Source organism: Phyllostomus hastatus, unplaced genomic scaffold, assembly GCF_019186645.2.
Source record: "Phyllostomus hastatus isolate PE091 unplaced genomic scaffold, TTU_PhHast_1.1 phas_contig_16, whole genome shotgun sequence".
Taxonomy (NCBI): Eukaryota; Metazoa; Chordata; class Mammalia; order Chiroptera; family Phyllostomidae; genus Phyllostomus; species Phyllostomus hastatus.
In genome coordinates this window covers 29,226,949-29,239,260 of record NW_025333643.1, presented here as the reverse complement: position 1 = coordinate 29,239,260, position 12,312 = coordinate 29,226,949, and the positions used below count along the sequence as shown (strand labels likewise).

Genomic DNA, 12,312 nt, shown 5'->3' with positions numbered 1-12,312 from the left:
CCTGTCTACTTCCTCATCTGTGCAATGGGCCTACTACCAGCCAGGAAAGGAGCTCGCAGGGCTTGTGTGGATTCATAAATTCACCCTTGGAAAGTGCTTTGAAGATGTAAAGTTGTCCCTAAAGGCTTGTGGTGCTGTAAATTTGCATGATTGGAGGTGCTATTGTCTCCTGTCTCTGGTTTACGTGCTGCAACTGTGGAGTCAAAGGTCTGTGATTCTGGGGCTGGGTGTTGGACTTCAGATTACACTTGCCTTGCTTTTGATCAAGTTTTATTTTTCTTTGAGAAAAATATGGCTTGTTGTCTTAACTTAGACACAATGACTTTTCTTGGAGTTCTGCTTTGCTTTTCCTCATGAAAGGCATGGGGGTAGGGAGAGAGAAAGGAAGTGGGGGGGGGAGAGAGAGAGAGAGAGAGAGAGAGAGAGAGAGAGAGAGAGAGAGAGAGAGAGAGAGAGAGAGAGAGACAATGAATCAGAATGAGAATCAACCTGTAAAATGTAGGTAACTTTTATTGAAAGTGAGACAAAGAATTCCCAGAGTGGCAGGGCCAAGACAGATGCCAAATGCCTTTTTTACTCTAATAGTAAGTTTGGCCACTAGATCCTTCCCAGAAGTGTGGGAGCCAAAAAATCATATTAGTTACTTACATTTCTAATTGTAAGGACTTATTGCAGCCTAGACAGTTATTCTTTCTGGGTTTTCTTTTCAACTGTTTTTCCACACTTCAAATTCATTTGATACAGGTTTTCAGTCTATCTTAGGCACAAACCTGTTGTCAGTTGTGGGCTCTCCCGACCTCACTGGGAAGGTGAGAACAGAGATGGAGATGAGGGGGGAGATCCTGTGCTGTCGCTACTCAAAGTTTGATCCCTGGACCAGCAGCTGTAGCATCACCTGGCTGCTTGTTACAAAAGCAGGAGCTCAGGGTTCCAGACCTGCTGAATCAGTCCCACTCATCAAGATCACCAGGTGGTTCAAACATGTATTAAGGTTTGAGAAACACTAGAACATTTAAAATTGTGTGAATTTTCTTACTAGCAGTAAAAAGCGGGTGTTGGTGGTTCTGGGTTGAGAAGTTTATTTTTATGCAGATGCTATTACATGCTTCTTTCCTCCAAAGCATCTACATTATCACTGCCATTGATTTCCGACTTCCTTTATGTGTTGTCCTTGACTTGTGTTAGAAAGCTGTGAAGTGTGACTGAAACTAGCAGGTGAGTTAATATTTCCTGTTCCTTATCACACCATTAAGTGGTCGAAATGTCTGAAAGGAGAAGGTGCTCAGCACCCAGATTGTTTGGTGATTGCACACTGCCTTAAGAATTGGTCTGGGTTGTTTGAAAATTTCAAAAAGAAGTGGCTCTTGACATGATGAATTAGGGAACCAAAGCCTTGTCAGGAGATGAAATGATGACATGCTCTTGGGCTGCTTCCATGGAGGTGCTCTGTCAGCACTGTGGAAGCATCTGGGTCCTAATCACAGGCAGGGGCTACTCTTCTGGTTGGTTTAAGAGAATCATGAGAGGTAGTGATGGTTTTAAGAGTAAGTATGCCATTTCAAGAGAGGGCTTTGGGCAGTGGCTTGCTGACATAATACCACTTGGATGAAAGAGTCAAGCCAGCCTTTCTGTGGGCATGAGGTCCTGAGACCAGGGGCCTCTCTATTTCTAGGGTGAATCAGTCATCATGCAGGTGGCTCTGTCCTAAGTCTGGCTGGTGACTTATGTTTGCATATTGTGGTTATCTTAAAATAGGATGGACTGTACCCTATGGTATGCATTGGGGAGATGGCCCTTAATTTATGCTTCTTTGGAAAAAAAAGTCAAATTTGTATAAGGTCAAGAGTATTTAGGAAACACACAGTTTTGGTTGCCTTATTGAATAAAAAGATAATTAGATTTCCCTAGCACAGAGAAAATATTGAAATTATGTATAGCTTTATTGTTTATTCTGAAATTTGGAATAGGGCATAAATTTACCTGCAGGTAGAAGACAGTATTGCTTAGCTAAAATCACCTCTAATTTGTTTAATTTTTTTATCCTGATGTCAGAACTGAGGAAGATTATATTTACTTACTTTCTCCTGCGGTTTTATTCTTCCTTTGCTTACTCTTACATGGCATTTTCCAAAGAATATGTTGCTCAGGGCACTTCTTTAGGAAACACGTGTCTTTGTAAGTGATGGTAACAAATTTTCCTTTGACGTATCTGTTCCTTGTAGAAAGGTAGCATCCATTGTGATGTGGGCATTTCTAGTTTCATCTCAAGGGCCATCATGGGGTGAGGCTTCCTGGAATACTGACAATGTAGAGCTACACAGAAATGTGAAGACCCTCCTACTCCTGTGATTTAATTGGAGCTCAGTAGACACTGGTTGGGACAGGAGGTGGAAACTCAGATGCATTGTATCAGGCAGCAAGAGTTACTGCATTTATAATTGCTTTTGGTCACTGTTTGCTTTCCTGATTCACTACCTTGGGTAGGGTCTGGTTGTACATGCAGGTATTATATGCATAGATATGTGTAGTATACACACACACATACATGTTTATGTGTTTGTAGGTATGTATATGCATATCTGTTTACATATATATGTTTGTGTACAGGGTGGGGCCAAAAGTTTATAGTAGTGAGAATACAAAACACAGTTTATTCTTGCATTATTATTTATTAATTTTTGCATTATTTTCTGTATGAACACTGTAAACTTACTTTTGTTCTACCCTGTATTTGGCCTTCAGAGACATGTGCAGACATACATCTTTAGAGATACTTGTGTATATGTCACTATGTCTATATGCATTTTTTAAAAGAATTTAGGGAGCATCATCATAGAAACATCTGGGCTGCATATTATTTAATCTATTACACAGATGAGGGCACTGAAGCTTAGAGCAGTGAAGGGACGACTACAGCATCGGGCTGGAATTAGATACCGGGCCTCTGCTTTCCTGCCATTTGCTCTCACGTGGTTGTCAGCCTCCATGTCACTTCTTGGTCCATCTGTGTGTTTGTTGTCAAACTCCACACCCTTTTTTGGCCATATCTTATTAAATATTTGAAATATATGTGTGTGTATATATATATATATTTAATATTTTCCTTTGAGTTGCTTTTTAAATATATATATATATTTATTTATTAATTTTCAGTTAATATTTTTTATAAGAGGCACTTCAGAATTTGTCCACTATTAGAAAAACCACTATGATGGAGAAAGATAAAGGAAAGAAAACTGTAAAAATAAATACATAGCTATTAAATATATGTGTATATGTGTGCATGCATATCTCCCTTTGTCACTTAAAACCATCCTGTGTACCACCCATGGTGCTTGTACCACACTTTGGGGACCACTGAGTTAGGCCATAAACCTTTAAATTAGTTTGCAGATGATATGGCAATGTAGAGACTCGTCTCTAAAGGTCGTGACCCTTATTGTGCTCCTAGTTGAGACTAAAATTGTTGCTGTGTGTCCAGTGTCTCTCCTACCCTTTGATACAAGGTGCTGGGTATGATCTTGAGTAAGATCAGCCCAGTCTCACCCAGGACCTGCTGTATCTGTCAGCATTTACTGTTGACTTTTTTTCTTCATAGTTCTGCTGTAAGGGTGGAAGCAGTAACTTGGGATATTGTTTTCTCTTTCATTTCCCTTCTGCTTATGTGTCATTAACTTCTGATTGTTAAATCCTTGTATCATCCTTTCTAAAAATGAATAACTGTTTGAGTAGGTGCTTTCTTAGTTCTTCAGTGATATTGGTCTTGAGTGAATAACTGGAAAAAATATTGATTGTGGTTGCCCCAAATTAATCTTTTGGTTCAGATTTCATATCCTGTCTTTGGATTTTTGTATTTGAGGTAGACATAATAAAATATTGTGGTCCTGTTAACAATTTCTTTCTCTATTAGCCATTTTTGGTGGAGGAGAAAATTCATTTCTTTTATCACTTTAAAATAATAAAAAAGAACCAGCATCAAGTTAGCATAAGGAAACAAACTGTTGTTTTCTCTCTGCCATTTGAACCCAACTCCCTAAAATGAATGGTGCATTTAGATTATTGAGCCCATGAGAGAAAATTCAAGGAACATGCTGCTTAGCCCAGCTTTGCTGTGTTTCATTTCCCTGTGCAGGAGAATATGCAGATTGCCTTGCCATAGCTACTGTGTGTCACCTCCCTGTAAAGGTTCTGTGGGGACCCATGCATCTTGCTGAATTCAGTCTTGTGCCAGTTCGGAGAGTGTGGTTGTTTTTGCTAATAGAGACAGATTTTGTCATTAAGGATACCCAAGTGAGAGGCTGCCTACAATCTTCTGGGTCCTCTGGTCATAGAAATCCCTTTGGCATTAGATGTGATTCAGTGGAGATACACACACACACAAGCACATTTCACTGTGGAGTTGGCAAGGAATAAGTGAGCCATATTTGGCCTGGAGAAATTAACACTGGCAACTTCATGAGTAAAATTACATAAAAAGCACTCATGAGAGAAAGAAAAAGGAAAAAAATCTAGGATAACAGTGCAGCAGACCACATTCCTATTCTGACTATCTTCTTGGGGCTGTTTGTCTGAACAGTATTCCTAGTTTTCTTGATCTATAATATGAAGTGAATTGACTACATAAACCAAATGCTCATTGAGTTGTAAGTTCCTTGGTTTGGCTCACTTAAACTGAACAGCCTAAGCTCTTTTGAAACTTGTGCTAGCCCAGGGCCAGGTAAAATACCTGTCCTCATTTGTAGATTTTCAGAGGAAAAAATGAAATGATACATTATTTCTTGTCTCATGCATGAAAAGGAATTTAGCTCCACATAAAACTTAATTTTTGTCTCCAAAAAGCTGAAAACATCATACTTGAGATTGTCTCAGATATGAAATTAAAATCACAAGAGGTTCCATGTGAAGTATTAATATTAAAATCTTATGTGGATGGTCCACTATTTCCCTCTGCCACCCTTAGCATCTGCTAAAGAAGACAATTCAGAAGAACAGTGCTCAGTTTTAGGAGTACAGTTTGCAATGGTTTGTGGTTTGGGTTTTGGTGCTGGGTTTTACACATCTTAGTCCACAAGCTCAGATATAGAGATAATTGAAAGTCTAAAATCAATGATGATGGAACATAGCCAATGTGAAACAGATGCTGGGATAAACCATCTGTAAATTCCAGGAGGATTGGGGGCTCACATCCCAAGGACCACTGGACTAGCCCTGAGGATGCTGCAGGTCTGTACCATTTGCCTTTAGAGCCCTCTTCCTCCCAACACCAGGTAGAATTATCTTACATGTATTTGAATAATTGGTTGGGTCATTTTGTAAGGATCTTGTCTAATTTTGTATATACTGGGAATCCAGCGAATAAGGTTGGACTTTTTTTTTTTTTTCAGAGACTGACTGGCTTCATTTAGCAGCCTGAATGATGTCTTTAAAATGCAGATATGATCATGCCCCATTCACCTGTTTATCAAAGCTGAGGTCCCTACACTGGTGTCTCACTATTCTTATGATAAAGACACAATTCTGTTACAAAATCTGTACAGCCTTTATGTGTGAATTCTGCCTTTTTTCATTCTATGCTGCCTTCCCACTCCCCTTTTTTTTTCTACCGCCACTACCCTAGTTATATTTTACTCTGCTTCTTGGTGCCACAGAGCCTTTGTATATGATGTTCCCTCTGCCTAGAGTATGTCTCTTTTTCTTCTTCAACTGGTTACCTCCTCCCTCTCCTTCAGCTCTCGGCTCAATTGTAGTCACCTCAGGGAAGTCTTCCCTGATCTCTCTGACTATGCCCAGGCCCTTCTGAAACTCGTATTTCCAAATACACTCCATATAACTTGCTTATAATGTCATTCATCCCAATGTAGTTTATATGTCTCTTTGTTTCTATATTGATTAATGCCAGTATTCTCACCAGCTTCAGTAGGCAAGAGTATACTTTTCTGGGCCTGACACAAAGTAGATAATTTTGTGAAGATTTCTTCAGCAAATGGCTATAGTAGTTGGTCAGTTGTTCTTGCTTTGAGTGATACTGAAGTCTCAATTTTCTATTGTTTTGAGTCCTTCTGGAGTCTTATTTTAAAATCAAACCAAATGGTTTACTTATAAACCAAATGGTTACTCTTTAAATGGTTTACTTTATCAGTTTTTTAGAACTGCCTTTATGTTACAGTGTTGAGGTTATTTTTGGGCGGGGGTGATTATGTGTTCTATGAGGTTAAAGGCAATTTGTGGTCATGACTATTTTATACTCAAAGACCCAAACATTAGATTAAAAAGCATATAATGGAAAAAAAAATTTATTTGAGGGTCTTTTTCTGCTTCCACTTCCACTTCCCAATAGTGCCAGCTTTCCCTTCCCCCTATCCCCCTCCTCTGCCTCTTTACTTGGTGTGGTGGGAACATTTATGTCCCACTCCTCCATAAGCCTCATAACTTCTCTCAGCCTTAGTGCCCTTACTTGTGGAATAAGAGAGTTGGATTACATTATATTTAAGTTCCCTTCTGGTTCTGACATTCTAGGTTTTATTTGTAGAAATATTGGCTCTCACATCAAGGACCCAAGTTCAAAAACATGCTTCTATGTTTATATCTGATAAAGCTTACAGGTTTCGTGGAGGCTTGAAATAGTTTTTGTTACCAATAGGAGTGAAAATTATACTTGCAATTTAAAGATTGAAAAAATATTATCATATTTAAAGATGTTAACTTTAATAATTGGGATCTTCAATTCTCTATACATTTTTTCAATGAGACTTTAAATAGGTGACCTCTGAGTACATAAAAGGTTCTTTTAACAAACCAGTTTGTGCTATGCTTGGTTTTTTTCTCAGAGCCTCTGACACACACACAAGTACTTTATGAGTTTCCACAGGGTTGGGCATAGTACATGTATTTTAATACAGGTCTCCTTCCATGACAAGCAGTGTTGTTCTTTGGAGTACATGTGTATTTATATGTTGTGGGTGGGGGGAGAAGGTTTTAGTACAAATGATCTTAAGATATGAATGAGAACTTGCTGTGTTTCTAAATACCTGGATTTCTCTAGGGTGTGATTACAATCTACTTTGGAACTACATTTTAATTTTTTTAATGCACAATAACAACAGTGAGACAGTGCCAGGAGAAAATATAGTGTTCTAAGTGAGAACGTGGAAATGGGTTATTCATGTGAAGCAAGATGCAGAATTTGAAAACTCCACCAGGGAATTGTTAGATTCTTCTGCTCCACCAGTGAATGCTGTTTAAAACTCCAAGTGGCTGATCTCAGTTATCATTTTGTGTTGTGTGCCCTGTGATTGTCTTATTATTCCTTACCAGAGGTGTTCTCTTAAGGATATTCATCAGAGGGTTGGGGCATATCTGGAAGGGTCCCAAGAGCTGCTGTGAGAATAGTCCTGGGAGCAGAGGAAATCCCCCTCATTTGTGCCCTCTTTCAGTAGTTGGAAACAAGACCTAAATCTTACCCAGGAAGTCTCTAAATTGGAATACAGTTGTGTGCTAGGAAGATGCCCACCTGAGGAGTGACAGGAAGTGATGTGGGGGATGCAGAAGGGGCTGCGATTGGGCAGTCCTATGTTTGGGCTGGTGCTGGCCCCCCAGGGCCAGCAGCTGGGGCCCAGGTGGGTGCTGACCAAGTGTTTTGATGAAAAGCCCCAGCTGGCTGAAGTGAGGACACTGTCATGTTGATCCTGATGTGGTGGACTGTCAGTGACAGCTGGTCCACATTCGAGCTTGGGCTCAGGAAGCCCCTATCACTGTCCACTGGCAGTCTCAGTGAAGTGGTTAGATTTGTTTTAGAACTCCATCTGAAAGATAGTTAATCTGATATTAAATGATTTGAATGGCCAGCAGGACTGACAGTTGGATTACTTGTCTGGTGCTTTTTTTTGTGCTTCATTTCCAACACCCCAGAGGTCTTTGGAGCATGTAGTTTTTCTCAAGCTAGCCCTTCCTGAGTTGGGGATGGAGGTATTTCCTTTCCGCTGCCTCTCTTGAGTTTTCTCTTCTCATTCTTACCTTCTTACTTTAGTTATGCAGCTATTTATTCATGAGAAATAAAGGCTTATTGTTTAAAAAGTGAGAAAAATCATATAGATAATGAAGAAAAACAAGATACCAAATTTGTTATTGGTAACATGTTGTGGCATTTCCTTCCAGCTTTTTTTCTAGGCCTGTCAGTGCCTAGAAAACATCCATATATATTTTATAAAATGGAATCTGACTTTCCTTGCAGTTTGGTAGTTTGTCTTTTTCATTAAAAATCTATCATGGAACTTACTCTGATATACACCAAAAAATAAAATTGATGGGTATGGGTATATGGTAAACCAAGTGAAGTAAAATGTCAATCTGTAGCATCTAGGAGATAGATATTTGTGTTAAAGAAATAGTCTTTTCAACTTTTCTGATGGTTGCACATTTTCTTAAAAGTATTGAGGGGAAATCCAGTGAGTGATGAGAAGACAAATTAAACAAGTAATAAAAGTGCAGTATATAGAGCGGACATCATGCTCTACCATTAGAGATGGTCTCATACTCTTTAAAGGCAGCACAGCATGAGCCATGTCAATGTATTGCCGTTTATTTAGCCAGTTCCTTATTGGATGGGTATTTAGTGTGAGTGTGTGTTTTAGTTAGCTGAATAGCTTGTTGACCTTTTCACCCTCTCCCTTCACCTCCTTGTGTCTGAGTTTGGGCAATATTTCCTATATATCAGGAGGCAAAGCATCTACTGAAACTCTTACTTTTACTTTTTACTCTTACTGTGTGGACAAGTGGCTCATGAATTCTCCACTCAGTTTGCCTATATTAAGCAGGGCAATATTTTTAATTAGGCAAACATATTTAACCCAAAATGTGTTTATTCTCCTTTGTCTATTTTTTAAAAATTTATGTCCACTGAGTCAGCTGCAGAATAGCTCCCCAGGCTGAAAGTGGAAGAGAGGTGGGCTCAGCTGAGGGGGAGTTCACAGGATGTGAAGCACTGAGATCAGGGTTGCTTGGGGTCACAACCCATGTGTGAAAAAACCTGTCTTTTCTTCTTGTGCCCTTCCGAAAGACTCATCTCTTTCACTTAACTTTCATTTGCAGGGGTAGCTGGGTGCTCTGGCTCCCTAGCTGTGGCTGCCTCTGCATCACACCCCATTCCTTGGTTTTGCCCACCTTGGTTGGAGCGATGTGTTTCTTTGAGCTCCTTAACAGACTAATAGCATCAAGAGCATGGCAGAAAGGCACTGGGGTCCCTTTGATCAGAATGTGAAATGTGTCAGGCACACAATCTTATGAACGAGTTTTCACCCCACTTTGTAAATCTCACAATCTTTTTGCAGAAGGTATTTTGGGAGCTAATTATTTTGAGCCCTGATGGAGTTGCAGGCAACACGTTTGAGATTCAATGACATTAAATAACTTGCCCAAAGGTGCCCACATACAAGAATCAAGTCTAGATGTTTCCAGATCCTGTAGGTCATGCTGCCTTCCTGAGGTTCGGAAGGATTTTGAATATATTTCCAAACTGGAAAAAGAACCTTCTGTCTAGAAAACACAGGTTGTTTCAAAGACTGGGGGAGGAGACAGGTGCTATCAGGGCAGGAGGCTGACTGGTCTGTGTACAACCCCTTCCACTTCCATAGTAATAAAAGCATTTATGATCACTTTTGAGAATTTAGATCTTTACATATCAGTCACAGTGTTGAACACTGTTGGATATTGCAATCCCTACTTTTCCCTTTCTCGGATTATCCCATTTGCTGTCCTTCTGATGCTTCTGACCAGCATTAGGTGGTCAGAAAAGATGGTACAAAGACCAATCAGCCTTTTCTGTGATTCCAGGACAGGTCTGTCTACTCTAGTGGGGATCTGGAGCAGATACATAACATGTAAATAAATGGAGCAAGGGGTTGCAGATTTGTAGAAGTCCTGTATATTGTGTTGTGTCAAAGTGTAATCACTGATACTTTGTGTGTGTATATATGTGTATATATATACACTATATATATTATTTTATATATTATATATATATTTTATATAAATAATATATAAAGTATATAACCACAATTAAAAAGAAAGTATGTATACATTATATATAAAGTATATAATGAGACCTTTATATATTTATAGTTATATAAAGTATATATATATATATATATGAATTTAAAATTATTTTACATCATGTGGCATCCCTCAGATAAAATGGTATCAGTTCTGTTACATGTCTGCATACATCGAACAGTGGAGCCCCTAAGACAAACCTAATAACCCTGCAAATCTTGAAGTAAAAAGCTTGCTGGTTTGTCCTGCCTGCTACATGTATGAAGCCACATGTGATAAAGATCAGCAATATGTCCAGTAGGTTTTCAACATCAGCAGTACATGAGAAAAGATATAACTACCAGCCCTCCTTTAAAAAAGCCAAATAAAAAATATTCTGGGTAAAAGGCACATACTGCTTTTTTATGCAGAGGAAAAATATGATGTATATCTTAACTTTGAAAAGGTAAGGTGTCAAGAAACAAAGCATATTCCCGTTGGAGTCCTGACTTTTCCATGATACATTCCTCAAAGACACCAGAAGTACAAAAGTGTACATTTGGGGAAATATTTTTAAAAAGCATTACAGTAGTGTTTGACATTTGTTTCATATTTCCTTTGGGAGTCTTTGTGAAACACTGATTAGATGTGTGGAGCTACTGTCGGATGCATAGCCACAAGAACACGTCTCTTGGTGAATGGAGAAGGTGTGGTGCCTCTTTGGGTAAAGTGACATCAGGAAATGGAAGCTGCAACTGGAAGCACACCATACTTTGTTGGAATAGAAAAAAGCAAGCATAAAAATAATAATCCACCTCAAATTTAAAATGCTATAAAATGCAGATATAGAAAGAAACTTTCCCCTTTTAAAAATTGTGGACAGTTAAGTAGGTAAAGCATAACAAAAGATCAACAAAAATCTCCTTTCTGTTCTGTTAGTTGATGTTTTGAAATGAAAAATAACTACAGGTACAGTCAGTGAGCATTATGTACAGACACAGTGCTCATTTTAAGGCCCTTACCAATCCCTCTAAAATTCTGTGTTCTAAGGCCTGTTACTGACCATTTTTCACAGCTGCAGGAGTCGAGGCTTAGAGAGGTGAAGCTACTTGATGGGGCCACACAGCTTTTAAGTAGAGGGACTGAGACCTGAATGCAGAGAGTATGACCCCCAGAGTTAAAGCACCTAATTAGTGGCTATATTTTTTTACTTCAAGGTTTTGGGTTTTCTTCACACTATTTGCTTCAGAACAGTCTAAGGTTTCTCTTTTGTTAAGGGGAGTAACTCAGACCGGGCACCTGTTCATTGAGATGATAGGTGAGCCTCAGCGTGATTATGCTATTGTAGACAGATTGACATGCTTCTGGCCTAGTGCTGCTGAAGAGGACATAAAGCTTGTTGTATTGGAACATTCATTCACTCATTTGCTTATTATTTGTTCACTCAGTAAGTGTTTAAGTGCCAGTTTCGTTCCACATACTGTTTCACCTATTGGGTATACAGCAGTGGACAGAACTACTCCCTGATCTCACAGTACTTACATCCTAGTAGGGAAGAGATAGAGATCAAGTCAATATATGATGTGTTTCCTGGTAGTAAGAGGTTTAGAGAAAGTAAATCAGGGCAAGGAAATGGAGTGTGTGTGTAGGAGGTTTTTTCTGAGGTGGATATGCTGTTTTTATCTAGGACCATTAAGGAAGAAAAGAATAGTGAGAGCTGAGGGGTCATGAAGTTATCGGGGAAAGAGCATTCTCAAGGAGAAAGCAAGGGCAAAGGCCCTGTGATGAGAGCCTGCTTACATCACTCTGCTCCTATATATTCCTTCTTGACTTGACTGTCATACATTTCTCTAGGGAATGTCTATGTTGATCTATATTAAATGACATGGTGCCAAAAAACCCAAACATGGCACTTCTGCTTCCAAAGGTTTGGTGAACATGGAATGTAACCCAACAGATTTGCTCAATGATACTGCCTCTGAGATACATCCTTTCCCAGCCAAGTGAGTGTGTTATTTTTAGTGGACTTTAGTCTTATCCGAGGGATCAGAAACCGAGTTTCATATGTTCTCCTATGCAGTGGTTATGACAGGATGAGGGTTTGGTCCCCATGCCTCTGGTTACCCATTTAGAGCAAATGAACAGAATTGCCTGTATGTTCTGCAAATGAGTAACAGTTGACTCATGACAGAGTAAAACACCTTGAATTGTTTTAATCTCTCAGCCAAAGGTTTTCTACTAGTCAATAAAATGTTACCCAGTGTTATGTTCTTAATTTACTTTGCA

The 12,312-nt window shown here is 39.1% G+C and overlaps 1 protein-coding gene across 21 annotated transcripts in view; it reads left to right on the top strand.

Moving 5' to 3' along the window:
- Positions 1–12,312, top strand: part of FOXP1 (forkhead box P1) — a 627,100-nt gene that overhangs the window by 181,061 nt on the left and 433,727 nt on the right. The window contains exon 1 of one of the 21 annotated variants that reach the window (XM_045832492.1): positions 187–207. The exons of the other annotated variants lie outside the window; for them this stretch is intronic. The gene's annotated coding sequence lies outside the window, so the exon portion shown is untranslated. Of the gene's footprint in view, positions 1–186; positions 208–12,312 lie in introns of those variants that run through there. 21 annotated transcript variants of the gene reach the window in all.